Raw genomic sequence first — 24,728 nt, 5'->3', positions numbered from 1 at the left:
TCAGACGGCCGGAAAACTGTGTGGCCTCTGGGTTCCTGTGCCTGCACTGTTGTCTGGGTTTAAATAGCCTCTCGGTGAGTGGCACCACCATCCTGCAGGGAGCTTTGGCCGAATGTCAGAGCCCGCTCTGCTCACACACCTTGACCCAGAAATTCCATTTTTGGGATCTGCTCTAAGGAAATGCCACACCAAGACCCTTCTGCACACAAGGGAAGGGGCCTAACGCCTACCCATCTGAGATTCAAGACACTGCTCCCCAGATTCTGCAGACCCGGCGGGGGTGCCATCCCAGCCTTTCTGCGGGGTTTCCCACACTGCTGGGGCCGCTTCCCAGATGCCAAGCACCAGGGCCTGGGCAGGGCCAAGGTCTCTGACAGGTGCTGGGGACTCCGGAGCTGGAGGGGCAGTGGGCGGCAGTGGGTTGCTCCTCGGCCTTGCAGCCCCGGACACACCTGGTTTCTCTGAGTCCAGCACTGGCCTGGCAGGGCCAGGAGGCTGGAGGTGGGGCACCCCTCTGCTGAGGTGGGCACAGCAGACTAGGACACACTGTACCATTAAGTCAAACATGTTAGCTGCCAGTGAGATTATCTGTGATTCCTACTTTTTTCTTCCCACATCTCTGCATTTTCTAGATTTCCTACAATAAACATATTACTTTCTTTATTTTAATATATAAATTTATTTGTTTATTTATTTTTGGCTGCGTTGGGTCTTCATTCCTGTGCACAGGCTTTCTCTAGTTGTGGCGAGCGGGGGCTACTCTTCGTTGCGGTGCACGGGCTTCTCATTGCGGTGGTTTCTCTCGTTGCAGAGCATGGGCTGTAGGCGCACAGGCTTCAGTAGTTGTGGTTCGCAGGCCCCAGAGCGCAGCCTCAGTAGTTGTGGCGCACGGGCTCAGTAGTTGTGGCTCGCGGGCTCTAGAGCACAGGCTCAGTAGTTGTGGCGCACGGGCTTAGTTGCTCCATAGCATGTGGGATCTTCCCGGACCAGGGCTCGAACCCGTGTCCCTTGCACTGGCAGGCGGATTCCCAACCACTGAGCCACCAGGGAAGTTCCTTACTTTCTTTTTTTTTTAATTTTTATTGGAGAATAGTTGATTTACAATGTTTTGTTACTTTCTGCTGTACAGCGAAGTGATTCAGTTATACATATACATATATCCACTCTTTTTTAGTTTCTTTTCCATATAGGTCAGTACAGAGTACTGAGTAGAGTTCCCTGTGCTCTACAGTAGGTCCAAAGTATTACTTTCCAATAAAAGGAAAAAAAGATGGAAAACTTCCACTTCCAACCAAGATGGAATGAGAGGGATTGGATTACTTTCCTACCTGAAACCACCAAAACACAGACAAAACATATGACACCAGGGTTTTCAAGGCACTGGACATCAGGCCACAAAGAGCCGCGAAGCCAGAGAGATGGGAACAGAGGAGGTGAGCCCGATGGGAACCCTGGCCAGCTGCCTGCACAGAGCTTCCAGGCCACAGTGCAGGGGTGACCCAGCAGAGCCTGGTGGCCATCCTGAATGGAGGATCTTAAGAATCCAGGGAGACCAAGGCAGTGACAGTTTGCAGCCAGGTACCAGAGAGGAGAGAGCTGCATAGAGAGCCCAGGGAGATGCAGAGTCCCGTGAGTACACAGCAGAGCACAGATTTGCAAAGTGAATTTGTGCTTAGAAACCTTCTCACAAAGAAAAGTCCGGGCCTACATGGTGGCCCGGGAGATTCTCTCCAAAAGTTAAGGCAGAATTCATAGCAATTCTACACAAACCCTTTCAAAAAATTGAAAAGAAAAGAATTATTCCCAAGTCATTCTATGAAGCCAGCAGTATCCTGACACAAAAATCAGACAAGAAGTTACCAGAAAAAAATGCAGAAAATCTCTCTCACACACATAGATGCAAAATTCTAAACAAGTCTACTCAATTGAATCCAACAATATATACAAAACGTAATACATCACGGTTTAGCCCAAGAATTCAGGGTTGATTTAACATTCAAAATTTAATCAATTCAGTTCACCATACCAACAAACTAAAAGAAAAACAATTATGATTATCTCAGTAGACACAGAAAAAACACTTGACAAAATCCAACATCCATTCTGATAAAAACTCTCAGCAAACCAGAAATAGCCGGGAACTTCCTCTACTTGATAAAGAGCATTTACAAAAAAATCTACAGCTGACATCATACTTACGGGTGAGACTGGATGCTTTTCCCCCGAGATCAGGACCAGGGAGGAGGTCTGCTCTCACACTCCATCCCAGCCAGGGCAAGAAAAAAGAAACGGAAGGCTGAGGTCACGCCTGGAAAGGAAGAAGTGAAACTGTCTTTTTTTGGCAGATGACGAGCTCATCTATGCAGAAAACCTAATGGAATCTACAAAAAAGTGACTGGAGCTGAGGGAGTTCACCAAGTCACAGGATCAAGGTCAACATGTATTTCTATAGTGAGCAATGAGCAATCAAAAACTGAAACGAAAAGAACGACCCCATTTATACTCAAGTGAATATGAAATATTTAAGGATAAATCTGGCAAAAGATGTGAAAGACATGTATACACAAAACAACAAGACGTTGCTGAGAAAAATTGCAGAGGACCTAAAGAAATGGGAAGTTATTCTGCGTCATAGTTGGAAGACCTGAAGTTCTTAAGATATCAACCCCCAAATTGATCTATAGATTCAACAGACTCCTCACCAACATCCCAGAAGGCTCTTTTTTTTTTTTTCATTAGAATTTGACAAACATACTCTAAAATCCATAAGGAAATGCAAAGAACCTATAATAGCCAGAATAATTTTGAAAGGGAAGAATGAAGTTGGAGGACTTCTACCACCTGAGTTCAAGACTTTATAAAGATAGCAGCCAAGGTAAGATGCTTATATAAAGTCCAGACATAGATCCACACACATATGAACGAGTGATTTTTGACAAAAAATGCAAAGGCAGTTCAGTCGAGAAAGGAGAATCTTTTTAACAAATGTTCTAGGAACAATTGGCTAGCCATATGGATAAAAAATGAATGTTTATCTATGCCCTGCACCATATACAGAAATTAACTCAAAATGGATCATAGATCTAAATGTAAAACCTAAAACTATAAAACTTCTAGAAGAACACATAGGAGAAGATCTTTGTGACTTTGGGTTAGGCAAAGATTTCTTAGCTTCAACACCAAAAGCATGATCCATAAAAGAACAAATTGATAAACTAGAGTTCATCAAAATTTTAAATTTCTGCTCTTCAAAAGACACTATTAAGAGAATGAAAAGACCAGCCACAAAATGAGACAAAATATTTGCAAACTATATGTCTGATAAAACTTGAATCCAGAGTACTCATTAATAAGAAAACTAATAACCCTTTTTAAAACTGGGCAAAGGATTTGAACAAATGATTCATCAAAGAAGGTATACAAAGAGTAAATTAATACAAAAAAATGCTCAGTATCATTAGCCATCAGGGAGATTAAAACTGCAATAAGATGCCACAATCCACCTATTAGAAGGGCTACAAATAAAAGGACCAACAGCATCGAGCATTGATGAGGATATGGATCAATTCACACATTGCTGGTGGGAATGTAAAATGGTACAACTGCTTTTGAAAGCAGTTGCACAGTTTCTTAAAAAGTTAAACATATTCCTCCCAAGTGATCCAGCCATTTTACTCCCCAAGAGTAATGAGAAGCATATGTCCCCACAAAGACTTGTACATAAGTGTCCATAGCAGTTTTATCTGTAATAGCCCAAAACAAGAAGCAACCCACACGTCCATCAACAAGGGAAGGGATATGCAAACTGTAACGTTTCCAAACAATGGGATTCTGTTCAGCTTTAAGTAGGAATGAAAGTCTGGTTCACAAAGCAACATAGATGAGTCTCAAAATATTGATGCTGAGTGACAGAATGATTCCACTTACGTAAGACTGTAGAAAATACAAACTAATCTACAGTGACAGAAAGCAGATCAGTGGTTGCCTGGAGACAAAGGCAGTGCAGAGAGTCGGAGGGAGGGACCCCAGAGGGCGTGAGGAGTCTGGGGGAGGTGGGTGGCTGGACAGTTCATCAGCTCAACTGTGGTGATGGTTCATAGGTGCACACGTAGGTCAAAACTTGTCAACTGGGCTTTAAGTCTGTGTAGTTTAATATATGTCAACTTTAACTCTATAAGACTGTTTTTAAAATTCAGAGTAATGGCATCGGTAAATGGCAGAATGAGGACATCCAGAAACCTCTTATCCATAAACGCGACGGGAACGTTGGCAAAAATGATCAGAATCAACTTTTTCAGACCTCTGGAAATTAACCAAAGACTTGCAATGAGGAATGTTGATTCAAGAAAAACAGCTGAATCTTGGTAAGAACAGTGAGCTCTGTGGCATTTTAACTTGCCCTACTCCCATCTACCCTCCCCTCCCCATCTCCACAGTAGCCTTGAAAACCAACAGGCTGGCAGCTGACAGAGGGGGCAGAATGGAGGTGCTGCCCCCTGATGGCCCATCCCCAGAGAAGCGTCACTATCTGAAGACCACACTTGCAAGGCTGTCTTCATCTGACTTGACCTGGAGCTCACCCAACAGGAACAGCCATTTCCCCAAGGGCATTTGTTTTGTTAAAAAAAAGCAGAAGCAAGTGGTAAGGATTCTGGGCTTTCAGTGCCGTGGCCTGGGTTCAATCCCTGGTCAGGGAACTGAGATCCCAAAAGCCCTGCAACATGACCAAAAAAGAAAAAAAAAAAAAAAAAATCAGAGGCAATCATTTAACATTGCAGCTGCCCAAAGCAGTGCATAACAGCTGGGGCCAAAAAAAAAACAAACAAACAAGCTTAAGAGGAGACACTGGGGAATGTGATGTCCGTGGGGGAGATTTGGGAAGCTCCCACCTATTCCTAGGAGCCTGGAAGGCCACGCACACGCCCAGGGCTGTGCACCTGCTTGGTAAGGAGCTGAGGAGGCCCTGCATTCTCACCTCTGGCCAATCTTCAGGGAGGAAGTGAAGGCTAAAGCAGAGTTGCCAACTGCCGGGCTGAGTGTTGGAGGTGCCCAGCACACACTCAGAGCCCCTCAGCAAAGACTGAGATGCACTGGCTCAGGGATTTAAGGGGGTCTCTGTCCAGTCCTTAGCTGACCACCAAGGTAGCTGAGGAGACACTTCAGTAGCTACACAGGACAAAGAGTACAGACTTTATACAATTAACTCAGAAAATCACTAGCAACAACAACCAAACTACAAATTCCAACAACAACAAACCTTGGGGAGGGGAAAGACTCTGATTTTCAGAGTTACCCCATTATGTTATTTTAAATGTCCAGTTTTTAATTTTATTTATTTATTTATTTTTGGCTGCATTGGGTCTTCATTGCTACACACAGGCTTTCTCTAGTTGCAGTGAGCAAGGGCTACTCTTGGCTGCAGTGCACGGGCTTCTCACTGTGGCGGCTTCTCTTGCTGTGGAGCATGGGCTCTAGGCATGTGGCCTTCAGTAGTCTGGCAAGAGGGCTCTAGAGCACAGGCTAAGTAGTTGTGATGCACGGGCTTAGTTGCTCCATGGCATGTGGGATCTTCCCGGACCAGGGTTCAAACCCATGTCCCCTGCATTGGCAGGCAGATTCTCAACCACTGCACCACCAGGGAAGTCCCAAATGTCCAGTTTTTAAAAAAATAGAGACATGCAAAGAAACAGGAAAGTATGTCCCATACACAGGGGAAAAAGCAGTCTACGGAAAGTGTCCCTGAAGCAGCCCAGACACTAAATTTACCAAAGACTTCAAATCAGCTGTTTTAAATATGTTCAAAGAACTGAAGGAAACCAAATAAAAAAAACTAAAAGGAAGTATGAGAACAATGTATCACCAAATAAGGAATATCAACAAAGAGACATAAAAAGAACCAAATAGGAATTCTGGAGTTGAAAATATGGTAATTGAAATTAAAAATTCACTGGGGGCTCACTAGCAGATTTGAGCAGCAGAAGAAAGAATCAGAAAACTTGAAGATAGGTCAGCCTATCTAGTCTGAGGAACAGAACAACAGAGGAAAAAAGAAAGAAAAATGAACAGAGACACAGAGACCTGTAGGATACCACTAGGCACCCCAAAATACACCTAATAGGGTCCCAGAAATAGAGGAGAGAAAAGAGCAGAGAGGATATTTGGAAAAATAATGGCCTAAAACTTATCAAATTTGATGAAAAACATTAATCTACACATTGTAGAAGCCCAACAAACTCTAACTAGGATAAACTTAAAGAGATCCACACCTGGACACATCATAATTAAACTGTAAAAGTCAGACAAAGAGAGATCTTTTTTTTTTTTTTGGCCACCCCGTGGCACGCAGGATCTTAGTTCTCCGACCAGGAATCGAACCCACGCTCCCTGCAGTGGAAGCACAGAGTCTTACCCACTGGACCGCCAGGGAAGTCAAAGAGAGATCCTAAAAGGAGCAATAGAGAAGCAATGTGGCACATACGAGGGATCCTGAGTAAGATCGAAAGCTGATTTCTCATCAGAAACCATGGAGACCATATTCAAAATGATGAAAGGTAAAGGCAGTCAACCAAGAATTCTATGGACAGTAAAACTCCCCTGCAAGATGAAACAGAAATTAAGACACATAAACAAAATAAATAACAAAATAAAGTGATAAAAATATAAATATTAAAAATTTATAAATATAGATACATTTTTAATTTTAACAAAATGAACAAAAGTAAATAAAATCTGAGAGAATCCATCAGTAGCAAGCCTGCCTTACAAGAAACACTAAAGAGAGGGCTTTGGGTGGAACAGAAAAGGCACTAGATGGTAACTTGAACTGATTCGAAAAAGTAAAGAACATTGGGAAAGGTAAATATAAAAGACAACACAAACGTATTTTTCCGCTTGTAACCTCAAACAGCTAAACACAGAGTTTCCATATGACCCAGAAATTCCACTTCTAGGTACATGCCTGAGAGAATGGAAACATACAACCACACAAAACCTTGTACAGGAATGTTCATTGCAATATTATTCATAATAGTCAAAAGGTGGAAACAACCCAAACGTCCATCAGTGATGAAGGGGCAAATACAATGTGCTCCATCCAGACAATGGAATATCACTCAGCCATGAGAAGGAATGCCCCAACATGCTACAGCTTGCAGGAGCTTTGACACTTTACGCTCAGGGAAGGAAGCCAGACTCAGAAGATCCCACACTGTGTGATTCCATGTGTAGGAAACGTCCAGAACAGGGAAACCCATAGAGACAAATAGCTGAGCAGTGGCGGTGAGGCTGGCAGGAGAGGAGAATGGGGAGGGATCGCTAGTGGGCACAGGGTTTGTGTTTGGGGTCATGGAAAAGTTCTGGAACTAGAGAGAGGTGGCAGTGCCCTGCATACAACAGTGTGCACGTACTAAATGGTGCTGAACGACACTTTTAGAGGATGAATTGCGAGGTATGTGAATTACATCTCAAGTTTTTCAAATTCTGTAAGAGATGAATCTTCTGAAAGATGGTAACTGTGGTTAAGGGGGCACCATGCTAGTCCACCTCCACTGTGCTCCTGGGCCGGCGGCGGCGCTGTGCCCGCCCTCGGGGGAGCACACGCCCAGGGGCACGAGGGCCCACGGAGCCGCTCTCCCGCTGTGGCTCTAAGGAGCAGCCTGGCCCTGTCCTGACGTGGATGCCCTCGTGCCGAGAGTGCCCTGGCATCTTGCTGCAGCAGCGGCAGTTTCTTCTGGCTTTGGCCGGCCTCCAGCCCCTCCCCTGCCTGTCACTCCGAAGCCTAATCTGGTTGCATCTGCCGTTGATTTCTAATTCGAAGGGTGCTGTGTTTACTGTGTGGTGAGAGGAACGTGTTTCTGCGGCAGATTCTAGGAGCCGACCCTCGGGGCCGGGGAGGTGGCCAGCCAGGTGTGCCCTGGCCCTCGGCGACTGGGCCTATGCCCGGGCAGCCTGACCTCGGTCCCGGGCCTGGCATCAGGGGCTGAGGAGGGACAGAGGCGGGAGGAGGGAGCCCAGCCAGGCTCCCACCACAGGGCAGAGGCGGCCTTGAATCGCCTTGAATCCAGGCTCCCAGCTCCCGCTCACAGGACATTGGGCAAGAAGACACTGCAGATTCCCGCATTTAAAAATCATCTTTATGACTCGTAAATACTGGGGCTGCACGGCTCCCTGGTGCACCCATCCACCCAGAAGGCGTGTGGCTGGGGAGACCTAAGACGGTTTTGGTTCTGTGACCCTTGCTCTCCCCTCCCAGGAGGCGCTCGGGCAGGCTGGGGTCTGTCCATAACCCCGCCTGGGCACACAGACATCGGGATGGACAGACACGACTCCTGCTCCTGTTCCGACATCTCCCAGGTCCCCAAGTGCACCACCTTCCGGGCCGGGCTTGCTGAGACCCACCAGGACTCGCTGATCTGCCTGTCAAGCTCGGAGCCAGAGACCAAGGTCTGGGGTACAGAGCAGCGGCCGTGGGTCCTGACCCCCCAGTTCAGCACCGGCCAGAACTGCCAGCTCCTGCACGGGCTCCTGCTGGTTCCTGAGGTGTCTGCAGGAGGCCAGCCCTCTAGGCCCCCACCTCTAGGAGCCCCCCTCATGCTGTCAGCTGGATCTGGGGCCTCCCCCTCTGCAGAAACTGTGGGGCGGGGGTGGGACCTCAGGAGACCTGGGTTCCGGGCCCGGCTCGGCCACGTGCCGGCTGCATCCCGGCAAGTCTTGTCCCCTCTGCTGGGACACGTGGACAGGAATGACCTTAGAGGCACGTCCGGCTCCGAGTGTCCCGGCCCTGACCCACTCGCTCTGGGCTTCCCGCCGCCATCTCCGGTGCCAGCCACCCGGCAGAGCTACCGAATCAGGCATCACGAGGTCCCCAAGCCCCGGAGCTTGTGCCAGCTTCCCCTCCTTAAGAGGCTGACTCAGAAAGGTGGCTTCTAGAAAGAAGAGCCTGGGGCTGGGACGGTGAGCCCAGGTGCAGAGCCCGCAGGGCTGGCCGCTCATGCACGAGCCCAGGACGAGTGGACGGCGCCCAGGGGTTGCACTCGGGCTCCGAGCTGTGGTCACGGGGTCTCTGGTCACAGGAACGTCTGCAGCTCCAGGTTCCAGCTCACTCGGGGTTGGGCTGTCACAGGACCAACCAGCAGACATGAGCCCCCATCGCTCCACGGGATGTCACAGAAACGGGATCTGACAGGAAGTGGCCTCTTGGCTCCGGCTCCTTCCACTTGGAGAAACGCACTTAAGGTTCGTCTGTGTTGTGTGAAGACCAGCGTGTCCCTTCCCATCCTGTGAACGGTCCCACTGCGTGGACCTGCCACCGTCTGCTTATCCACTCACCTGCCGAACACACCCGAGTTCTGTCCAGGTTTTGGTCCTTGCAAAGCAGCTGTGAGCACAAGCTCTCAGTTCACCTGGGCACATACAGGGCCCCTCTGGCTGGAGGGGCTGCAGGGGGGCGCAGAGGGAGGGCTAGGGGGCAGCCGTGCCGCGAGCTTCTGAAGAGCCCTGAACAAAGACACCCGGGCAGCTTCGAGGGGCACGGTCACCAGGACACTCCCCTTCAGCCTGCAAAGGCAGCCCACCCTGGAAACCAGGCCCCTCACACACACCTGCTGAACTGAGACCCAGAGGGACAGGGAGGGAGGGCCCATAGCCCCCAGCACGTGGCGACAACAGTGGCGGCTCCTTGGGCCTTTCTGGTGCGACGTGGTCACCCTGCCTGTTCTCAGTCCCTGGAAGTCAGGAGACGAAGCCCTGAGCCCTCCTCTGCAGAAGGGGGGCCGGCCCTGAGTCCCCCTCCCTGACCTCGCTCCCTTTACTCCTCCTGGGGTGGCCTGAGCAGAGCTCCCAAGAGTGGGGTGCAGGTGGGACGTCCCACCACCCAACAGAGTGCTCGGGGGAGCCTGGAAGTGTCCCTGCGGACCAGGGAGACAGGGGAGCCCTGGGAAAGGCACGCGGGCTGCTCCGGGCAGAGGCCTGGTCCCGCTCCTGGTCTGCTATTCCGTGATGTGAGTACAGGTAAGTACAACCAATGAAGTCAAAATCTTCATCCGTCCTAGGCACCAGCCATCACTAAGAAGCCTTTCCAGCAGGAGAAACCTCAGGATAGAGGCTCAGGATGTATGAGCACAGGACGTCCCTGTGGTCACGGCAACAGACAAACTTGCTGCCTTAAAACAGCAGAAATTTGTTCTCTCAGAGTTTTGAGGCCAGAAGCCCAGTCGGGGTGTGGAAGGGGCCACACCGTCTTCCAAGGTTCCAGGGGAGGATCCTTCCTGCCTCTTTCAGCTTCTGGCCCCTGCCAGCACTCCAGGGCTTGTGGCCGCCGCCCTCCAGCCTTCAAGAGCGGCATCTCCGAATCTCTCTCCGTCCCGACGTCACACTGCCTTCTCCTCCATGTGTCACCAAATCCCTGCCTCTCTCATATAAGGACGCTTGTGATGGCATTTAGGGACTGCCCAGATAATCCAGGATAGCCCCTTTATTTTAAAATCCTTAATTCAATCACATGTTTTGCCATATAAGGTAATATTCACAGATTCCAGAAATGAGAGAGTGCATATATCTCTGGGGGGGTCATTTTTTAGCCTAATACACAGGCTTTTCTATTTTCTAAATGGATTACTTCTGTTCTATAGGAAAGACAGAGATGCTTAAAACTTTTGTGATGAGACATCTCACTGATCTTTTGTATGTTATGTTTTTCCAGGTAATTTTCTTGGGCATCTGAAGGAAGCAACGGTCTGGCCTGCAGTCAGGACCCGTCTGTTGTTGCTTGCTCATTGCACCGCTAGAACTCCTGGTCTTGTGTCTGACCTTGATGGGGTCACCACGGCTGTTTTACTGCTGCATGTGATGTGGGCTAATGGTTCATGGTGGATTTTCATACTACCTTTGAAGGGTGTCTCTCAATGCCTAATTCTCTAAGATTTTTTTTTTTTAAACAGGATTATATTATCAGAACAGGAAGTCTCTTTATTTGGAGAAGATCGCCAGAATGAGCCCTTCACTTGCATAAATGTGAAATTGACACCCACTGAGTTTTTCCTGGAGAAAACTGTAAAATCACCATCAGCTTGCCTGCGGATGCTGTACGCCAGTGGGGCCTAAATACTGTCTTATATTTGGAGGACCACAAACCCGGAAGCCGGTCATCTCATGAGCGACAGCTCCTGCCGAGGTAGATGGGGTGGCTCCTGGGGCGTGGGCGTCAGCCTGGAGGAGTATCACGTGGCCACGGAGCCCACGTGGGGACACCTGGAGGGGGCAAGGAGGTAGGCGCCGGGCCAAAACGGGCGGTCCAGCTGGTCGGCCACGAGCCACCTTGACATGACCGTACAGGTGGATTGTGCTGAGGCCGTATCTGAGCTTTTGGCTCTGCCTTTCCACAAAGAACGCGGAGAAGGATGGGTACACGTTCCCAGAACCAGGGCCCATGACGTCTGCTGTGGCCACGCTGCACTCGGCCGCCCTCTTACCCCACTGCCCACAGGACTGGTGCCGGATGAGCAGACAGACGGAGGGCCCCCTGTTCCCCCTGCAGCATTGAAGAAAGCAGTTAGGGCTGGTTGGGGAGATTAGATTTCTTGGAAAACATCACAGCAGAGATCTGCTTGCTCTTGCAGAGTTTGCAAATATCACAGAATAATTGGAAATTACCCTTGCCTGGAAAAAATTTCACACAATCAACCCTCTAGGCCAAGAACTTTTGGAGAAAAAGGAAGGAGGGAAAGTCCAGGTCGTGTACGTCCGAAGATCCTCAGGCCCGTGACGGAGCTCTGGTTTCATTTCGGTACAGCTTTGAAAACACTGGTGACTCTGGGCCACGGTCCCCCAAGGTGGGAGCCATGCCTGGCCACCTTCCCAGCTCCTGCGTGTGTCCTGGAGTCAAAGTAGGATGGGCCACGTTGCGTCACCAGCAGGCCGCAGATCTCATGACAGCTCCCCTCTCGCACGCTCCCTGCCTGTGCGGATCAGCTGGGGAGTCTCTCTAGGGCCAGAGCCGGACAGAGCAGGACCCTGGTGGGCCACACAAGGGCCTGAATGCCTCTGCGCAGAGGTGACACGCTTTCCCTCGCTGGCCAAAGCGGGCTGGTGGCCACGCCAGAGCAGACAGGAAATGCAGCCCTGGAAGGAGGGATCGCCGGGTGTCTGTGACAGCCCTAATCACCCCCTGCTGAGACCTCTGGGACCCCCTGCTGCCCCCAGCGAGCGCAGCAGGGGGTCTGGACCCTGCCCACCAGGACCAGACAGAGTACAGGGGGCCGGGGCTGGGGGTGGCGTGGTCCTGGGATCAGAGCAGCTCAGTTTGAAAGAGCTGGACCACCAGCTGGAGAACTGTCCAGAGGGTCAGGGGGCCGTGGCGGACCCAGGCGAGAGGCGGGGTTCGAGGCTGTGTGGCACCTGGCGGGCGGAGGTCGGGTCTCAGGGAGCACACACCTCCTTCCCCCCGCCGGTGGTCACTTCCCACGCGAAGGATGCTTCTGACCGCTGAGCGGCAGGGGCCTGGTTGACTCAGGAGGAGCCCACGTGGCCAGGGCCAACCCAGAACTGGAACCTGGCCCCCAGGGCTGCGCTCCCAACCCAATCCTCCCTTCTTCATGAAAGTCCTCTACGACGACCTTCTCTGGGTGTCACACGTGGGGAGTACACGCAACCAACATGCAGCTCTGCAGGTACCTGCCATTCACAGGGCCCACTGCCAGCTGCAAAGTGTAACCGTGAGTGAAAAAGAGAGAGCACTGCCGAACTTCCAACGAGTCAACGGGAAATTAACTTATCAACATGCAATTTAGCTGCAGCTTTGCAGAAACACAGCTCAGAACTCACTGGACTGTTGCTTCTTCTTGGTTACGTTTGTCCAGTCACCCAAAAGGCTCCTCACGGCACCTCCCGGCCAGCACAGCGCCAGGCTCAGACCCACCACCTCCAGGCTCCTGATGGGCGCGAGGGCCACAGGCCGGGAGACGGGACATCGCCATTGGTCCCGGGGTCCCCCTCCGCCAACCACTGTCCCGGCCTCACCCCGCCACCTGCACGGTGGGGCATCTTGAAAGAGAGGTCAGCGTGGACCGGAGCAACGGGGCTGCCCTCTCTGCCCGTCCTTTACCTCTCACTGTCCCCAGCTTCAATGGCAAACGGAGACAAGCCCCCCACCGCGGGGGCAAGAACAGTGGCGCCTGTCAGAGGGCTTCCCACGGGGCTGAGGTCAGCATCGCCTCTCGTCAGCTGCCTCGGCACGGCCGAGCCTTGAAGCTGGCACTGGCCGGCAGCCCAGAGACCCTCCCGGTCCACCAGCCTGCAGGGTCCCCCACGGTTACTCCGTCAGTGGGTGCCGGGAAACCCCAGGATGCGAAGACAGAATCAGAAAGCCACGCACAATGAGGGTCGAGGAGACGGGGTCCCTGCCGTGCAGCTGGGGACGTGCACGAGCTCCCATCACCTGCCTGGATCACGCAGGAGAAAGCGGCTGGATGCTGCAGCGTCCTCACACCCACATTCCAACATGTAAGGAAACTGGTTACAATCCAACAATCCTGTATTTGTAACATTTTAGAAGAAAAGAGCGTTTGGGGTCCTTGAAGTCAAGGGAACATCGAGGGCGTCCTCAGGGGCTAAGAAACCCAGCCTGATGAGAATCCAGTTGAAGCGAGGAGGTAACTAACCCGGGACCTGTGCGCCAGGGAGCCGTCTCTTCCTGGGCGGGAGGGGGCCCTGCCCAGAGGCCCCCACGTCTGCAGGAGAGAGGCAGGTGAGGCGGGAGGATGGACTGAGAAGGTCCTTCTCAGATTTTAAACAATAAGAAGAAAGTGAGGAAGAGTTAAGGTTTAGTTTTTTAAAAATCTCTGCCCTATATTTTCTGTTGTTGGCTGTTCTGAAGCAGCATTCTCAAAATATGTTCCTAAGACACTGACCCTGTGAGAATTTCCATGAAAATTAAAACACCAATTAGTTTGAGAATCTTGCTGACCCCCCATCCCCAGAGGGTCAGGGTTCACATTAGCCCGTTAAAGGCACTGATAAGTTCTGCAGCAGGGCCTGTTTTCAACCTTGCCCAACTCTGCATCCCCCAAACAATTTTGGCCAAAGAGCCCCCTTTTTCTTGTAGTAGCTGATACCGACCCAGAACTCCTAAAACTGACCTTGGGTAAAGTTGCATCAGAGTAACAGCATAGAGGGTGAGTCAGGCAGGATCTGGCCTCCTGATGACGGCTCCCTTCTGAGCGGAAGGACTTTGAAACTGGGCGACGCCTCTCGGCTCCTCTCGGCTCCAGGCTGGACGGCATCCTTCCTCCCAGTGGAGAGCAGCGAACCCCGGGCCTGGAAGCAGAAGCAGGAGGGACAGTCAGAGGCGGGGAGTCACCCAAACAGCATGAAGTGCAGCTGCGGGAGGGCAAGGCCGGCGGTGGACGGACGGGCGGAGGTGACAGGATGCGTGGCCCTGCCCCAGGCTGAGGGGGCCTGGTGACACCACAGCATGGGGACCACGGGGACAGGCCAGCCTCCGCTGGGCTCCGTCCTGGGCTGGTGGGCTCAGCCCGCCCACCTGTGTGTGAACCCTCCCTTGCCTGGGCTGGGCTCACTGAGCTGCCTGACAGTGGACATGGCTCTCCTGACACAGGGGAGGGCGGCGGGCACCGACAGAGGTGGGGCGTGTGGACCCAGCCCAGGACAGGCCCACAGTCAGGACGCCCCCTCACCACAGCCTGGCCCCTCCTCAGATCAGATGCTCGGCCTCTGCGACCCCCAAACACCCCTGGAGCCCAGAGATGCCAGCGGCCAGATGGGTGGGTGAGCAGCCAGTGCACCCCAAACCCAAGGCTGCCAGTGCCCCTATTATGGACTGAGCTGTGTCCCCAAAAGCATATGTTGAAGCCCTGACCCCCAGGGCCTCAGAATGGGACTGTATTTGGAAACAGGGCCTTAAAGAGGTAATTAGGTTAAAGTGAGGTCACTAGGGTGGCACCCACTCCGATAGAGACTGGTGTCCTTGTAAGAGGCGGAGATGAGGACACAGACACACACAGAGGGATGACCGCCTGGGGACACGGGGAGGAGACGGCGTCCACACGCCCAGGAGAGAGGCCTCGGGAGGGACAGCCCTGGGACCCCTGGACCTCAGACCTCCAGCCTCCAGGATTGGGAGAAAACCATTTCAGTTGTTTAAGCTGCCTGAGCTGACTAATACACACAGCCTTGAACCCTAACCGGCAAGAGACAAAAAGAGCCAAGGGACCTGATTTTCATCATAATAAACACGAAGGACCCCCTGAGTTGCTGTTTGTTGCACCATTTAGCCATTTGGGGTTTCTGCGGGGCGGGGCGGGGTGGGGGGCCTGCGGACCCTGGCCCCCGCTATGCGGCCCCCGCGCCCTCAGCTGCTCCCCCAGCCACGTTCTAGTCGCTCCCTCGTTCTGTCTTGGGCAAAGCAAACGCTTTCTCCGAGATGCACCTGACTCGGTACACCAGCCACTCGCCCCGTTCCAGGGGTGTCCCTCCTCGGCAGCAGGAGAGGAGGCGGCTGCCACCTCACCAGGCCCCTCACCGTGGTGTCAGTGACGGCGTGGAGACCGCAAGGCCCTCGGGAACATCGTAGCCGGGGGGGGGGCGGGGGGAAGGGCGCTGGGGAGGCTTCAGGGCTGTGTGGTCCAGCCCTGGCAGATCAGGGAAACTGAGGCCAAGGGGGGACATCGCCTTTGGGGTGAGCGCACCCCTCCTGAACCCCATCCGCCCCTACAGCTCCCACCCCGGGGAAGCTGAGCGGCACATAGTGGGGCAGCAGTGGGGCGGCAGCCCCACATCCCAGAGCCTCAGGACCAGCTCAGGCCCAGCTCTGGGTCAGCGAGTCCCTGCACCACCACCAGCCTGCTGGCCTGTGCAGGGCAGCTCCGCGTGGGGGACAGGGGAAGGTGTGCATGAGGGTGGTCAGGTGTCTCCCACAGCTGCCACCGCTGCCCAGAGGCACGCCTCTCATGCACTGGCTCACGCCCATGGGGGGCTGTAGTAGGGGAGAGCCAGGTGCCAGCCCAGCCAGGCCTCTGGAGCTCACAGCCCTGGCTTCGGGACAGCAGGGACGTCAACCTCAGAGCAGCTGTGTGGGAACTGCCCAGGGGCCTGGCCTCCGTTCAAGGTGTTGGGACACAGGTGGCAGACCCATCGGGCAGACACGGACTCTGCCCGGCCAGCCGACCCTCGGGCACACGTGGGGCTGAGAGGTGGGTTCAGCCTCTGCGGCTGGGCAGCCCCACTGCCGGCCCAAGAACAAGGCAGGGTAGCCCCCCGGGGGAAGGGTCCTGTCTGCAGACCCCCTGAGTCTGTCTTATTTTTGTCTGTCTTATTTTTTTTAATAAGTTTTGTTTTTTTAATTAAAAAAAAATTTATATAATTTTTAAAGGTTTCCATTTACAGTTACTACAAAATATTGGCTATATTCCTCATGTTGTACAATAAATCCTTATAGCTTGAACAAAAACAAAAACAAAAAATACTTATACACGAACATTCACAGCACCATCATTCATCATAGCTTAAAAGTGAAAACAACCCAAATGTCCATTAACTCAGGAATAGATAAATAAAATATGGTATATCTATACAATGGAATATTATTCACCAATAAAAAAGAAAGAAGTTCTGTTACATGCTCCAAAATGGATGAACCTTAAAAATATTATGCTAAGTGAAAGCCAAACACTAAAGGCCATAATGTTGATTCCATTTATAGGAAATGTTCATATACAGGCAAATATAATAGGCAAATACATAGAGACAAAAACTAAATAAGTGATTGTCAGGTGCTGCAGGAGAAGAGTGACAATTAACTGGTACAGGGTTTCTTTTTGGAGTGATAAAAATATTCTGAAATTAGATAAAAATATTCTGAAATTAGATAAAAATATTCTGAAATTAGATAGTGGTGACAGTTGTTGCTGTCCGGGGCAGCTGCCTCTTCTGGAATCCTCTGGAACAGACCAGAGTGAAGATGCACTGACAGCTAAGCCAGCGAAAGGAGCCACACAACTGTTCTTTCTGGAAACGTCCAGATTCACAGGCAAACTCCTGCCCACGGGATGTGTGCAGGGCAAGAGTGGGGTGACCCTAGAACGTGGGCCCGGGAGCCGGGGGAGCTGCCCCAAGAGCATGGGAGCGTGGGGTGGGGGGCACCGCAGCGAGGCCCTGCTCCTAGACCAGACAGCGTTACCCACTGCCCAGGACTCACGTGGGTGGTCAGGGCTGGGCACCGCCCGGGGGTCCAGGAGGCAGACGTAGCCCCATCTGCGGGGGCTGCAGGGGAGCAGGGCCTATATCGGCACCCGGAGCTGTGCTTCCTTCTGATGCGCCGGCAGCACCCAGAGCGCCCGGATGCTGGGGCCTTCCAGCAGCCAGGAGAGGCCAGGGTCCTGCTGCCCACCCAGAGCCGGGGCTTCTGCTGCCTTGGCCTCCCCCCCCACAACCAGCTTCTAGGGCTTGGCTGGCCTCAGCCCCTCCCCTGCAGGCCCCAGGGGGGCCGTGGGTTCGGGGCACCGGGAGGGAGGTGCCCAAGGCTGGCAGAGATCGGCAGACCCACTGCTGCAATTCCCTGGTGTCTCCGCCCCGGGCAGGGAATGAGGGGCTCCGGTGTGTCCTGGGGAATCTCCCCACCCCCTCCAGACACAGACGCTGAGCCAGGGGCCACAGGACCAGGCCCGCAGGGGTTCTGTCTGTCTGGTCACACTGTTCACCCAGGGCTCACGGCACGTCCCTTGAGCAGATGACTCTGGGCGGGGAGGCAGGTGCACGGGGAGGGTGCCCCAGCTTCCCGCTCGGAGGCGAGATGCACAGTTACCGCAGCACCTCGTCCTCGGCTGCCGGCAAGGCTGGAACCCCCAGGGTAGGAATCAAAGGTGTTTCTCCTGGAGGGCCAGCGCTGAGCCTGTGACGCTGCCCTCACCGCAGCGAGCTCCTGAGCTCCTTCTCGGGTCTCAGAGGGGCCGCCGGAGAGAACTCACCGCCAGCCCCTCTGCACTGGAGGCTGTGAACCTCGGCCCCCGACAGCCCAGCGGCTCCTGGCCTCGCCCCACACCCCTGGAGCCCAAAGTCCAGCCTCGCCGGGATCACCACTGGGTGGGGGGGGCTTCCCTCCCCTGCATCCCAGCCAAGGGGTCTCACACCCACATGCATGTGAGAATCACCCGGGAAGAGTGGCTGGAATCTGGATTTCTGTGCCCAGCCCAGTGCTGAGGAATCTAGACCTCAGGGTGGGGCAGCCTGCAAGCAGCTGGGAGCCGCAGCCTTGCACAGACTCCAGGGGCCTGAAATCCCCTCCTTCCCCGTGAGTGTGGGCTCAGCAGAGAGCGAGGGAGCCGGCCGATGCCCAGCGATCACCCACCCCCAGGCAGGGCAGCCCCTCGCTCACGCCCTCCCCTGCCAGGAGACCCTCTCAGAGACCCGGCCCTGGGAACTCAGTGTGTGCAGAGCACCTCCGGGTTTGCAGGCCCACCCGGCCCCTCGCTCACCCCTCCCCATCTCTGTGTGGTGGGCAGAGCCGACGGCGCCACCTGAGTCCCCACACGGGCGCCCTCCCCTCGGCTGCTTCAACCTGCCGAGGGCTGCGGCCTCAGCAGACGGCCTGGAGCTGGACGGCGCGGTCTGTCAGACCAGTGGCTCACATGCAAAATTGGAAAAGATCCAATTCCAATAAGCAGAGAGCGTTGCGTGGGCACGGGCCTCCTCTTGGCTCTCCAGCAGGACTGAGGTTTAGAAGGAAAACTGTGGTTTTCTGAAGAATGTCCTACATGAGTCCTACAAGGCTCAGGCCAGGACCCCCTGCTGCCTGCAGGACATCATCTTCCTCCGAGAGCCCACCTGCCCTCCTCCCTGCAGGGCGGGGTCCAGGGAAGAGGCCACAGACCCACCTCTGAGGGCAAGGCCCCTCACCCCGCATCAGGGCCTGGAGGGATGATGGAGACGGAGGCACCTCTAATGAGCTGGTCTGGGGAGCAGGTAGGTACCTGAGGCAGAGGCCGCGGCCTCTGGGCAGGGGGAGCTCTGTCCCCACCAGAGCCTCCAGGCCCCCGTGCTTCAGCGGCCCCGGCCCCGCCCAGAAGGCCCCAGGTCACAGAAGCAGCGCCTCGTGAAGCCCTCCCTTCCCAAGTGTCCTCACGGGTCCCTGCTCTTCCTTCCTCTGGCCCCAGGGGATGGGCTGGCAGAGCCCCCATCCCTGCTGCTCTGGGCCTGGCTGTGGGGTTGCACCCCCGGCGCCCAGACAGCAGCCCCAAGTCTGCAGGCTGCCGTGTGCAGGGCCTTTGCACATGCAGAGCTGCCTCCCATGTGCCAGCTGGCAAGCCCAGGCCCTGGCCGCCGTCCCGGGTGTGGCCACCAGCAGGTTCTTGTTTTCCTTCCTCTCCTGGGAGATGGGCTATTCCTGCTGCTTCCAGAAAGTGTGTTTGCTATCTGGTTCCTGGAAACACCATCCGATTAAACAGGCTCTGTCCAGGCCTGCCAGTCAGAGGCTGTGGTGCCCGTGGCCCCCCAGGAGGCTGAGGGAGGGGCCGCCACGCTCTGCCCTCCAGGCTGGGACCAGGCTCTAAACGGGGAGATGGAAGAACTTGGGGGATCCCCCCTCAGAGCAAATAACGGCGTGGCTTCTCGGGCATCAACTGGCTGCAGAATCTTCCTCTGCAGGCCATCACCCCTCAAGCAAATGGACGCCTGGGCCCAGGAGTTCAAGTTCAAGAACAAGCACACGCACAGGCACACAGGCATACACATGCACACATGCAAGGTGCACACATGTGAGCCCACACACACGTGAACACACCATGCACCCATGTTTGGACACACACACATACAAATAAACGTATGCACGTGTGCACACAGGCACACACACAGAGGCCCCAGTCTCAGCACCAGGATGCAGTTGTAGGAATATCAGCTTAACACCTAATAAATAATTGAGCAGAAATGTAAATCATTAATGAAGTCTCATAAACAAAAGTCAAGTGGGAATTCTGTTTACAACAAGAAGGAATGCAGAATTACTGCCAAAACATCTCCTCCATCACCCAGCCTCCCGTGGCTCACAGCTGTCCCCATTCATCCCCCTTCCTCTCCCCAGATGCCCTGAGCCTTCACACCCCAAAGCCCGCAGCCTTGGGGACACATGCCAAGACCAGGCCCCTGAGCTCGGGCAGACAGGGACACTTAGGGAGAGAGCGGGTCTCCCCTGGGCCAGTCACTGGCCGGCCAAGTCTCCCGCCAGACGGTGCCTCAGGACCCCCAAGACTCTTCGTCTAAGGCTGGGAAACCGCGTCCCAGCCCCGGGGTCCTCGGGAGGCATGGCCGTGGGCAGAGTCCAGTGCTCGGGCCTCATGACAACACGCCTCTTCACACCTCTTCACAGGACATGACCAACAGGGGCTGCACACTTCACTCCACTGCACCTCGGGTCCTGACGCCCGTTGGCGTCCTGTGGAGGCTGATGATTGGGTTTTGTAACCTAAGTAGTAGCTGCCAGGGGTGGGTATTTGACACACTCACTGGGGCTGGGACACGTGTGAAGGATGGGACACGTGTGGGGGACAGGACAGGTGTGAGGGAGGGGACACGTGTGAGAGACAGGACAGGTGTGGGGGATGGAACAGGTGTGAGGGATGGGACAGATGTGGGGATGGGACAGGTGGGAGATGGGTCAGGTGTGAGGGATGAAACAGGTGTGAGGGACGGAACAGGTGTGAGGGACGGGACAGGTGGGGGATGGGACAGGTGTGAGGGATGAAACAGGTGTGGGGACGGGTTAGGTGTGGGGATGGGACAGGTGTGGGGATGGGACAGGTGTGAGGGATGAAACAGGTGTGAGGGACGGGACAGGTGGGGGACGGGACAGGTGTGGCACGGGACAGGTGTGGGGACGGGACAGGTGTGGGACGGGACAGGTGGGGGACGGGACAGGTGTCAGATGGGACAGGTGTGGGGACGGGACAGGTGTGGGGATGGGACAGGGGTGGGGACGGGACAGGTGGGGGACGGGACAGGTGGGGGACGGGACAGGTGTGGGTGGGACAGGTGGGGGGTCGGGACAGGTGGGGGTGGGACAGGTCCCATCCCCGCACCCCCTACTGTCCCATCCCCCACCTGTCCCGTCCCACCACCTGTCCCGTCCCCACACCTGTCCCATCCGCCACCTGTCCCACCCACATCTGTCCCGTCCCCACACCTGTCCCGTCCCCACACCTGTCCCTTCCCTACACCTGTCCCGTCCCCCACCTGTCCCATCCCACACCTGTCCGCCCAAGCAGAACCCTGGTGTATGAGTTACTTGTCACTGCCTCACAAATTACCCCAAACGCAGCGGCTTCACTCGGCCAGCTCGCCGGGTCTCCGCGGTTTCTGGCTGCACCCTCGGGCTGCACCGCCCGACGGTTGGAGGCCGGAGGGTCCGTTTCCAGGAGAGACATTGGCTGCGGCCTCACGGTGCACCTGCCCAGGGCTGCCCATCTCCTCCGTTGTGCGGGGGCCGCGCGGCCTCCCAGACCCCGGGCGTGGACAGGGCGGCGTGGCCGTCAGTCCCGAGGACTTCCGTGCTGCCGGGCCACGCCAGCAGGCTCTGGTGAGCTGGTACCTGGGCCTCAGGCTCCACTCGGTGCCCGAGGGGCCCCAGCCTCCCTGAGCCTCGGCGCCCTCACCTGTCACACAGGACAACAGTGGCACCTACGTCGTGGGGTTGGCAGGATTCCAGGAGACAACGTGTGGACGACACTCAGCCCAGAGCTAGCCGCCACTGAGGGTGGAGAATGCCCTGCTGCCACTTGTACTAACACCCATCAGCCGCGGTCCCAGGGACTGGCTGTGGAAAACGCCCGACGGTAGTTCATCCCCTTTCAGCCGCGGTGAGCGGGGGCGCTGCAGTGGCCTTTGGACTTGGGGGCCGCGGAGTCTTTAACAGCAGCCGAAGTGCTCGCGAGGGCTCGGAGTGTGACCACCCCCGGGCTGAGGTCACATTTTTCAGGATGCGCATAGGGCAAACAAAACCAAAATATTATTACAAGGCTAAGTCCTGTTTTACAGCTGCCTTTAATATATGACGGCCTTGTTTTAGTTTCGTCCAAACAACTTTCCCTTCGCCCCGAGCAGCTGCGTCTTTCTGCTCGCAGCCCTGGAGCCAGGCGGAAGCGAAGGGCAGCGGTGTGAGAGGAGCCACAGCAGGGACGCGGGGTGCCTCGGCCACGGTGTCGCACCACGACGCTCCAGAGCTCCAGAGAGACCCCTGCTTTCTCTGGAGGGGGGTGGGGGGATCAGCCAAGCGAGCTCGGTTCTGGGGGTCGGGGAGGAGGAGAGTGGCGCCTGGTTTCCTCCGGGGCTGGCGGCCCTCTGTTTGGGGGCTGCTGTGTTGCCATGAACACCTGACGTCTGTGGTCGGCTGTCCTGGACAGGCCGGGGAAGGGGGGCCCGGGACTCGCCCTGGCATGGCTATGGCGGGGCCTCTTGGGCACCAGCCCTCGGCTCAGGCCCCCGGCCCAGCGGGCCCTGGACAAGGTGCAAGTGGCCCTTCCCGGCCCTCAGGCCCCGCTGTGGCTCCTCGGGCCTCCAGACACCCGGACGTCGGGGGCTCTGGCTCTCTTCCCAAAGCGCTGGGGGATCACTTGGCCGTGGGAAACAACCGACCCCTCTGGGGCCGCCAGGGCCCGTGACCCCTGCTCCATCCTGGGAGCCCAGCTCCCTGCGCCTTGGTCGAATATTTCTCCTTCATAGAAAGGGCAGGACAAGCCAAGAACCCGCACCCCACTGTCTGCCCCCCAACCCCAGCATCTGGGAGAGCAGAGCAGAGAGCTCCCGGCCGACGCAGGGGTCCCGGGGGAGCAAGCGGGGGGCCACTTTCCTGACAGCCGCCCTGAGGGGGACCCCCGGGTCATCCAGACGCCTCCACAAGCAACTCCCAGGGGACATTTAAGGCTTATTGATTCTATTGTTTCTCTGTTTGCCAAACCAGCCACTTCTTTCCTCTTTTTTCACGTATTCCTGCTGCTTTCTTGGGCTTCGGGCTTTGTCTTATTTTTCTTCTCCACAGTCTGGAACTGAATGCTTAGTTCATGTATTTTTTATTCTCTCTTGTGTATAATGAAAACACTTACGGTGGAAAGTTCTCCACCGAGTGGATTTCTGGCCGCCTTCTAGAAGCTGCACTGGGGAGCGTCTTCTGTGCTAGGCTTTTCCAGACCTCCCGTCGGGCCGCATGGCTTCCTCTGGGGCCCGAGTCACTCTGGAGAGCATGTGCTTCTTTTCCAGGTTGTTACACTCACCTCACTGTGACTTAGAGGTTAATTTTGGCTCCACTGCGTGTGTCGGAGAACTCGTCACGTGTCCAGCAGAGTTTATTGAGTGTCCCACGCCCCAGGCAGCTCCAGAGGGGAAATGAAAAGGAACAGCTGGTACCATGTCAGTGTGAAAACCACCACGGGAGACTTCTTTTGTTGTTATTCCCTGGAAGCACATCTGATTTGCTGTTTCTTTCCTGCAGAAAATTCTTATTTCTCAGTATTTCTGGCCGACTTGCTGATGGCACCCTGCCCTGACCTCAGCACAGACAGGGCGACTTGTTTCTACTCCTCGATCTCCCGGGGGGGGAGGGGGGGGGGGGACAGGAAGGAGGCGTATCAGTCACAAGGCGCCGGTTCTGCTGCTGTGACAAACACTCTCAAAAGTCAGCGGCCCCACAATCACGGCTCATCTCTTGCGGGCACAGCAAGTCACCTGAGTCAGCGGGGCTCTGCCCCGTGTTGTCCTCATGCAGGACCAGGCCGGGGGACAGGCCACCGTCTGCAGCACTGCTGGTCACCACGCAGCCTGGCGCATGGGGTGCATGGGGCCCTGACTCTGGAAGCTGCCCCCAAAGTGGTGCATGTTACGTGCACTCACTGTTGGGTCCAGATCAGGCTGGGGGCCGTGCCCAACCCCAGAGAAGCAGAGGGCGCAGGCCCACAGCAAACCGGGGGAGGACAGGCTCTGTGCTCGGCCTTGGGACTGGCCACAGGGGGTCTCCACCACAGAGACACGGACAGGAAGGGGGCGGGCGCCTTACCTGCACCCCGGTCACTAGGAGCTGCTTCTGGACGGTCCATGGAGGCAGGGTTTGAGGCCCCATCATGCTGGGAGGAGGTGGTGACTGATTAGTAATGTCTGTCCCGGTGGGGGCGGGGCGCCGGTGCCTGCTTTGCACTGGACATGGAAACAGTCCTTGCGAAGCAGGTTTTGTCACATGATGACAAGGAGACACCAGCAGGCTCCAGAGGCCAGGCAGGAGGGGAGGGCCCGTCTGGTCAGGGACCTCAGGGGACCCCAGAGCAGGTGGAGGTCCCGGCCCAGCTATCTGCTCCTTCTGGGATGTTGGGACCAGGACACCAGCCGGACAACAGGACATCCGAGGGGCAGGCGAGGGTGCAGTCCTGCTGGAGCCAATGTGGCCTGTGCAGGATCCCACCCCAGGAGGAGTTCAGGGTGTGGGCTGGACGGGACGAGGACCAGGACAAAGCCTCGCCTGGGATTCCAGGGGGTCCTGCAGCAGAAGGGGCCTGGGGCCCGGCCTCCTCCCTCTGGTGGGCGTGGGAGCAGGGTGGGGTCCAGCCTTGGGGTTGGAAACACCCCCTCCCCCCTCCAGCAGGAGGAAGCTCGTGGACACCGTGGACCTTCCTGGGGACCTGAAGGAAGGTCTCCAGGAAGGGCTGCAGGCCCCTCATTTGTGAGCAGAGTGGACACAGCACGGC

This window comes from Eschrichtius robustus, chromosome 6, assembly GCF_028021215.1.
Source record: "Eschrichtius robustus isolate mEscRob2 chromosome 6, mEscRob2.pri, whole genome shotgun sequence".
Lineage (NCBI taxonomy): Eukaryota > Metazoa > Chordata > Mammalia > Artiodactyla > Eschrichtiidae > Eschrichtius > Eschrichtius robustus.
This window is presented reverse-complemented; position numbering follows the sequence as displayed.